The sequence below is a fragment of the Bison bison genome, unplaced genomic scaffold (assembly GCF_000754665.1).
Source record: "Bison bison bison isolate TAMUID 2011002044 unplaced genomic scaffold, Bison_UMD1.0 scf7180017864289, whole genome shotgun sequence".
Classification (NCBI taxonomy): domain Eukaryota; kingdom Metazoa; phylum Chordata; class Mammalia; order Artiodactyla; family Bovidae; genus Bison; species Bison bison.
In genome coordinates this window covers 22,273,117-22,282,167 of record NW_011494861.1, presented here as the reverse complement: position 1 = coordinate 22,282,167, position 9,051 = coordinate 22,273,117, and the positions used below count along the sequence as shown (strand labels likewise).

Sequence of the window (9,051 nt, the reverse complement as noted above, 5' to 3'; positions counted from 1 at the left end):
CATGAGCAGGAGGAGGAGAGGAAGGTACAAGCCTCCTCGCTGGGCGCTAACCCGTCCACCCTGGGGCCCGGTCCTGCACAGCGCTCAGGCAAAACTACAACCCAAAGTTGCCCAAATCAGGTTCCTCAGGAGTCCAGCAGCAAAGCAGAAAAGCTTACAGGCCCATCCCCATCCTGAATACAGTGCTGAACAAAATGAATACGACCTTCTCTACTTTGGGCTTTGCCTCTGTTGCCTGCCCCCGTCTGAGTTAAGATGAAACGCTGTTAAACGCAGGACTGTAGGAAAGGAGAATACCGAAGTCCTGGTGTGTGTTGAGAAGTGAGCCCGGCCATCGCGGGCATCTGGTGAACTGGGATGAACTGCGGCAGTCCTGCATCAGTTATAAGGTCTAATGGGAAGACGTTTCCATGGAGACCGTGTGGGCCCTATTAGTTATAAGGTCTAATGGGAAGACGTTTCCATGGAGACCGTGTGGGCCCTGCAGCCGAGTTTCTAAGCATTCCTCCTCTCCGGATTCACTCAGGCTTCCTAAGCATCTTGCTGGGACAAAATTTAGACAGAGTAACACTAGTGTTTCTCCTTGGTCTTGCCATCTAGTCTGTTCCAGCGCTGCCTCCTGTATCTGCCCCTCCCCAGCCCTCCTCACACACTCTGTCCCAAAACACTGTGACAACAATTACTATGCTAGGAAGAGTCCTCACATTGTCGTCAGCCTTTGCTCTGAGAGACGCTGTAGCTGGTGGTCAAGTCCTGCTCAGATCAAGAAAACACCTGCACAAACCTCACACCAGGCCCCCCGGAGCCAGGTGGCCCGAGTTTCAGATCCCTACAGGCCCTCGTCTACCAGAGGCCACCTAAGTAAGGACCATGCTTTTCCCTGCCTTTCCCAGCAGCACCTCGCCACCAATCTACTGATGAGCAGCTGGGACTCACATCCTTTCCTGCTTTTCTCACTCACCCTGGACCCCTGCGGTGGCCTCCTATTCATTGGTTCTCCTGGATCTCAGCTTCATCGCATCATCTCTCAAGAGGGCACAGGATCAAGTTCTCAGTCTTTGGGGTAAAGACACAGGCCTTCCACATTCCTCTCTGCCTTCCTTTCCTGCTGTGGCCCACTTGCAAGGCCTCCAGGCTTCTCACCCCATTTATCTTAGGCAACTCCCCTGCCACTGTTTCCTACACTCTCTCTTCTTAACCTGTCTGCCTTTGATTACCAGTCATTAAATCATACCTGTGTATAGATGCCATGTGTAATGTTTAATTTTATGTGTCAGCTTGGCTGGGCCATGGTGCCCAGGTTCTTGATGTTTTTGTGAAGGTTTTTTTTTAAGATTAACATTTAAACTGTGCTGTGCTTAGTCATCAGTTGTGTCCAACTCTTTGTGATTTCATGGACTGCAGCCGCCAGGCTCCTCTGTCCATGGAATTCTCCAGGCATGAATACTGGAGTGGTTTAGCACTTCCTTCTCCAGGGGGATCTTCCCAACCTAGGGATCAAACCCAGGTCTCCTGCATTGCAGGTGGATTCATTACCGTCTGAACCACAAAGGAAGCCCAAGAATACTGGAGTGGGTAGACTATTCCTTCACGCAGGATCTTCCTGACCCAGGAATCGAACTGAAGTCTCCTGCATTATAGGCAGATTCTTTACCAGCTGAGCTACCAGGGAAGCCGACTTAAACTGGAGACTTCAAATAAAGTTGATCATGGTATGGTGGACCTCATCTAATCAGTTGAAGGTCAGAATAGAACAAAGACTGCTCTTCCCTGAGCAAGAAGGACTTCTGCCAGCAGACTGCCTTTGGATTTGAGTAGCAACTCTTGCCTGGGTCTCAAGCCAGCCAACCTACTCTGCAGAATTTGGACTTACCAAGTTTCCTAGGTACCATGAGCCAATTTTTTAGAATAAAATTTTCTCTCTCTATAAGCACACATTATGTTGGTTCATTCTCTGGAGAACCCTGACTGATACAGCTTGATGCTGTCTCCTCCTCTGACTACCCATGCCACCCATTTGTCATCAAAGACTCAAGAGACATCAGGGTTGGAAGGGACTAGCACAACCAAGTGACCCCTACTTGTTTCCACGAAGGAGAGGGCACACAAGACCAGTTTCGGGACGGACCAGCACCTGAACAGCTGGGAAAGGCAAGCTGCAGGGAGTTTTTCTCTTTAGAAGGAGCCATGAATACGGAACTAGTCTTTGACCATCGTCATGGTCAGGTTCTGACTGGAGACAGGGGCTTGGATTTTAGAGACCTGTTACTTCTTTCCTGCTGTGTCATCTTATATGCTGGCAAAGTAATGCTCAAAATTCTCCAAACTAGGCTTCAATAGTGTGTGAACCGAGAAATTCCAGATGTTCAAGCTGGATTTAGAAAAGGCAGAGGAACCAGAGATCAAATTGTCAACATCCATTGGATCATCATAAAAAGCAAAAGAATTCCAGAAAAACATCTAACTTCTGTTTCACTGACTACGCTAAAGCCTTTGACGGTGTGGATCACAACAAACTGGAAAAATCTTAAAGAGATGGGAATACCAGACTACCTTACCTGCCTCCTGTGAAACCTGTATGCAGGTCAAGAAGCAACAGTTAGAACTGGACATGAAACAACGGACTAGTTCCAAATTGGGGAAGGAGTACGTCAAGGCTGTATATTGTCACACTACTTATTTAACTTACATGCAGAGTACATCATGCAAAATGCCAGACTGGATGAAGCATAAGCTGGAATCAAGATTGTAGGGAGAAATATCAATAACCTCAGATATGCAGATGACACCATCCTTATGACAGAAAGCAAAGAGGAACTAAAGAGGCTCTTGATGAAAGTGAAAGAGGAGAGTGAAAAAGTTGGCTTAAAACTCAACATCCAAAAAACTAAGATCATGGCATCCGGTCCCATCACTTCATGGCAAATAGATGGGGAAACAGTGGAAACATTGAGAGACTTTATTTTCTTGGGCTCCAAAATCACTGCAGATGGTGACTGCAGCCATGAAATTAAAATACGCTTGCTTATTGGAACAAAAGCTATAACAAACCTAGATAGCATATTAAAAAGCAGAGACATTACTTTCCCAACAAAGGCTGTCTCTAGTCAAAGCTATGGTTTTTCCAGTAGTCTTGTATGGATGTGAGAGTTGGACTGTGAAGAAAGCTGAGCAGCAAAGAATTGATGCTTTTGAACTGTGGTGTTGGAGAAGACTTGAGAGTCCCTTGGACTGCAAGGAGATCCAACCAACCAAACTAAAGGAAATCAGTCCTGAATATTCAGTGGAAGGAGTGATGCTGAATCTGAAATTCCAATACTTTGGCCACTTGATGCCAAGAACTGTCTCATTTGAAAAGACCCTGATGCTGGGAAAGATTGAGGGCGGGAGAAGACGGGGACGACAGAGGATGAGATGGTTGGATGGCATCACTGACTTGATGGACATGAGCTTGAGCAAGCTCCAGGAGTTGGTGATGGACAGAGAAGCCTGGCAAGGTGTAGTCCATGGGGTCGTAAAGAGTCGGACATGACTGAGTGACTGAACTGAACTGAACTACTTTTGAATTACCGGGAACAGTACCCATGCAGTTATCTATGCTGGCGTACTTTATGTGTTGTTACTGCTTTTAGTCCTCAAAGGCACTTACCAAGGCTTCCCTAACTATACCCTCCTCCTAGCACAACTCGTTCAAGCTTGTCTTGATACTCCAACAACTTATTCTAAGTGAAACGTATGTGAGTGACTGGCTGATTTTCTTATCCTTCCTCTAATTGGATGCTTCAGTGATTCTGGAGGAAAGATGTCAGTGCTCTCAAAAAGGCTGCCTTCACATGAGTTCCTTCTTCACCAAACTTACAGCTACCCAACAGAAAGACAGGTGTGGTTTGCAATTAAAAGGAAAGGAGTTCAATGTGGACACAGCACGGGTCAGGTCGCTAGTGCGAAGCCGCTGTATAGCACAAGGGGTTCGACTTGGTGCTCTGTGATGACCTAGAGGGGTGGGATGGGGGCGCGGTGGGAGGAGATGTAGTATACATATAGCTGATCCACTTTGTTAACACAACACTATAAAGCAATTATACTCCAATAAAAATTTTTTTAAAAGGAGGTCAGACAATGGCAGGAAGAAACCATCCATGCTTAACAATTACTGTTAAAACATGCCAACCAGTGGGGAGAGTGGCCACTGAACTGGTTGACTTCCTTAACTATACATGGCATTGACTAGTCTGGACAGTGTATCCTTCCAGGCTGTGCTTTCTGTATGCATAAATGGCCTTGCCTGCCTGACTCAGGTGGACATGTGCTCACCTGGGCCCTGAGGGTATCCCTGACCATTCCAATTCATCCCTTTCCTGGGTACCTTGACAGCCAGGCCACTGACTAATCTCAAGACCCTGATGGGTAGAATGGTCTGGATCACAGATGGCGTGGAGTATGGCACATAGATGCTACCCTTGGGGGTCCTGGGGTTGCCCGAGATGTCATAGTTAAATTGTCCAAGACTGATTCCCTGCAAAGCTCCATGGGAAACAGCTACAGCTGAGAGCTGATTCCCTCACTTGTGCCATGTCAGCTCACTACAACCTCAAATCTTGGACCTGGGGCCTCTGGTCACACCAAGAGAGGGGCTGGTGCTCACCCAGCCATGAATGCTGAGCCGGCACAATAAAGCTACAGCCAAGGTCCTGCTGTGTCACACTGCACTGTACCTTAGCCCCCAGTTCACACCAAGGAGTGGCTGCTGCTGCTGCTGCTAAGTCGCTTTAGTCGTGTCCGACTCTGTGCGACCCCATAGATGGCAGCCCACCAGGCTCCCCCGTCCCTGGGATTCTCCAAGCAAGAACACTGGAGTGGGTTGCCATTTCCTTCTCCAAGGAGTGGGTGAGTACTTCCTAAACCAAGGAAGCTGCGAAGTGCCACGGTGCGAGTTCTGGGGCCTCCCTGAAGCCTGATGCTAGGTGTTCCCTAGGTGGTTACACTGCCCTGGATGCAGTAGGCAGGGGCAGCCTGCCCACCTGCCACCAACCCCGACTCCAGCATTTTCCCCAATTGGCGCTGCTCCAGGAGGATTAAAAAAAAAAAAAAGCACCACTGCTAAGTAAGTGGATCTGCCTGCTTTGAGATCTGAGCAGATTCTGACGCTGTCAGTCATCCTGTTTCCTGGAATCCACATGCAAAAAGGGCCATCTTTTCCATCAGGCACAATAGCCACGGTACCTGGGAACCACAATTCTCCTGGGGCCCATGAAAATGTTTTAGTTTCTTTTGAAGTCAAAAGAGAATACATAAATACACTTTTAAGTCAAAGAAAACATTCTCAGATATAATATTAATATATTTACCTTTTAGCCAGCATGGTCATAACATTTAAATTTTAACTTTGTTTATGGGAAAAGGGCTTCCCAGGTGGCTGAGTGGTAAAGAATCCGCCTGCCAGTGCAGGAGATCCAAGAGACATGGGTTTGATCCCTGGGTCGGGAAGATTCCCTTGAAAAAGAAATGGCAACACACTCGGGTATTCTTGCCTGGGAAATCCCATGGACAGAGGAGCCTAGTGGGCTACAGTCCATGGGGTCGCAAAGCACCAGACATGACTGAACACACACACACGTAGTATGGAGGAAGGAGTCACGAAGGCCAGAGTGCCTAGGGCCCCCCAGAGTCACTATGGGCCTGCCTTTGGAGAGGGCTGTGAGGCTGAGATGTAAAGCTCCTGGGTAGAATCACCCCTGGTGAGGAGGTGCAGTGTCTCTCTCTGCTTGTCTCAGCATGGCCGGGAAGTCCCTCTGACCCCGCTTCTGGCGACCATTCTCTTGAAGTGACTGTGAGGCGCTGCAGCCCTTGGCGCCCAGGATAAGGACCCCATCTGCAACTGCATCTCTTGAGCCTGTCAGGACCTGAGAAGGAGCGGTGAGACAATCCCTCTGGTGGGCTCACTGACAGTGTGGGGCTCCTGGGTCAGGTATCCAGAGCATTCCTGCCCAGAAAGGAAGGCTCTAGCCAGAGAAACAGCACCATCTCACCCTCTAGAAACAAGGGCAGCCCCGCTGAGCAGCTCTGCCCCTGCTGCGCGGGCAGGGTGCCCTGGTTTGCCAGGCCTGCCCAGTGCAGGAGAGGCCCGCTGGACACTCAGCACGCCAGCTTAGATACAACACCCCACACCAGGCCCCGGGGGCAAGGCCCTGCTCTGCTGACAGCATATGGGCTACACTTTCTAAGAGGAAAAACACTCAGTTGTAGAGGTGGTATATTCCTAATCTAATAAGGAACTCCAGGTCCTCTCAGCCACATCAACGACCTTAAACTTTACAGTCGAGTGGGTGAACTCAGTCATCCTGAATTCGTGCCAAAGGTAGAAATCATATTTTTGTTCTAAAAGAAGAAATGGAGGGGCTTCCCTGGTGGTCCAATGATGAAGACTGTGCTTCCAATTCAGGGGTTGGGGCGTATGTTCCAATTCTGGTCAGAGAACCAAACTCCCACATGCTATATAGCAGCATGCCCAAAACAAATAAGATAAAATTCTCAAACACTGCCTTCATTAAGAAGAAGAAATGGGGAGATGCAGAACAGCTTAATCCCATGAGGTTTGCTGCTGCGTGGTCGCTCAGTCGTGTCCGACTCTTTGAGACCCCATGGACTGTATGTAGCCCACCAGCCTCCTCTGTCCGTGGAATTTTCCAAGCCAGAATACTAGAGTGGGGTGCCATTTGCTTCTCCAGGGAATCTTCCCAACCCAAGGAGCAAACCCATGTCTCTTGCGTCTCCTGCATTGGCAGGCAGATCCTTTACCACCACCTGGGAAGCCCCAGTCACATACCTTCAGTTCAGTTACTGAATCCCCGAGGTCCCTACCAGCAGTGCTGGGACCAGGGCATAAAGGTATGGCAAAGGTCTTAGAGATGAGGGCAGAGTGAATAAGGCACTCCAGCAGCAAGCAAACAGCAACCTTGTCAACATGAGGCACTACTGATGCCTCCACAACCATCCCTCTCCGAGAGGATCCTGTCTGCTCAGACGCTGGTGCCAAACGGCCTCTGTGCGGAGGCCCCTCTCTACCACAGTGCTGTCCTAGCCACACAAGCTCCAGGCAGCCCTACCCGGCCCCTGACACAGAACACCAGCACTTACGGTGTCCCCTCCCAGGCCCTGCCTCTGGTGGGTGTGTTCTGCCCTCCTGGGATCAGGAACATCAACCCAGGTGCGCCTGTCTCCCCAGTAGCAAGAGCTTGCACTTCCAAGAGCTCTCCATTTCTACACCGATTCGCTTCCAGAAAATGCAGCTTCGGCTGGCCCCCTCTTCACCTCCTGCAAAAGCCTGTCTGTTCAGGATGGCCCCAGCCACCTCCAGCTAGACCTGAGATAAAGAAGACCTTCTGGGGGCTGCTGTGCCTGTCTGTCCCACTCTTCCGTCAGCTTTCATCAGGCTGCTCTTTGGAACGAGTGATGTGTCTGGGCTCGGGGGTTGGAGGGGGTGGAGGAGGGGCTCCTGCATCTAATGAGGCCCCAGGCCTGTGTGGCATCGCCACGGTAGCTCAGCATGGCTCTCCAGGGTGATCTGACAAGCGTAACCTTTAGAAGCATCTGCAGCAAGCCATCTGGCGTTGATTTTTCAGCTATACCCTCTGAGGATTCACCAGTGCTGCCAAGTCAAAGTAATTCTTTTCTGGACACAGCAGCTGCTAAAGTGGGTCACCTTGCATTTCAATTGCATTTCTACTGCTGAAGAGCCTGGTGAGAGGGAACCTACTTTAAAGTTAGTGGCTGGGGTCGTCGTGAGCGGTTGATGAGATTTGGGGAAGAGGAAGTGTCCCAAGGTACATTTACATCATCCGGTCTCCTTTGCAGATTTTTGTTGTTATCGTTCAGTCGCTCAGTCATGTCTGATGCTCTGTGACCCCATGGAATGCAGCACTCCAGGCCTCCATGTCCTTCACCATCTCCCAGAGTTTGCTCAAACTTATGTTCATTGAGTCAGTGATGCCATCCAACCATCTCATCCTCTGTTGCCCCCTTCTCCTCCTGCCTTCAATCTTTCCAGGCATCAGGGTCTTTTCTAATGAATCTGCTCTTCGCATCAGGTGGCCAAATTATTGGAGCTTTAGCTTCAGCATCAGTCCTTCCAATGAATATTCAAGGTTGATTTCCTTTAGGATTGACTGGTTTGATCTCCTTGCAGTCCAAGGGACTCTCAAGAATCTTGCCTGTTTTGCAGCTACCCAACTCAACCTTAGTACCTAAAGAAAGTGGAACAGGAGGGCTCCATGGAAGTCTAAGGCTCTGGGCCGCATATACATGCAGAGAAGAACAGTCAGGATGCTTCAAAGGAGGCACTGGCATTCCTAATTAGTGTCCTCCAGCCAGAAGAAACAAGGCACAAAATGCAGAGATAAAAGGGGAGCCGGGTGGGGACCTCTCGCCAGGATTTAGGGTCTCCTGAGCGCCTCTCCTAGAGGTCACCGTGACACTGACCCAGAGGCAAGCCTCAGCCCTCTGCTCTTGCTGAAGTCAGTCTCAAAGGTGTCCGGAAGTTCCTCAGCCTTTAATAAGCCAGCTCAGCATCCCCGTCAAAAAGCATGGTGTCCAGTTCCACCGAGAATCCTTGCTCCCTCTAGTACCCACTGCGCCAAAGAAGCCACAGGCCTGGTCAGCCACAGATGGTCCTGCTGGGGCCTGGGGCATTTGGACCTGAGCTGGCAGCCTCACTGCAGGTCAGATGCACCCGCCAGCTCCACCTGTAAGTGATTCCTTGGGGCGCGCGGTACACGGAACAGGCGCAGAGATGGGGATGGGATGTCATGCAAGGGGCGTCTACCTGTGTGGAGTGCTGAACGTCCTTGAACTTGTTCTTTTCTCATCTCTCCATCCCTGACGAGCTCACCTCCCTCATGGCCCCACCACTGTGAGATCGGGATGATGTCTACATCTGCAGTCTGACCTCTGTCCTCCTCCTCAGCTCCTGTATCCAACTGCCTGATAAGCACCTCCAGTGGGTGTTCCGTGGACAGTCCCTCCCAAGCTTAATCCTGCACCGAGGGTTCACTG

At 50.0% G+C, this 9,051-nt stretch overlaps 1 protein-coding gene across 1 annotated transcript in view; it reads right to left on the bottom strand.

Annotated features, from left to right (window-relative positions):
• Positions 1-9,051, bottom strand: part of KIAA1614 (KIAA1614 ortholog) — a 42,086-nt gene that overhangs the window by 16,757 nt on the left and 16,278 nt on the right. The window lies entirely within an intron of this gene.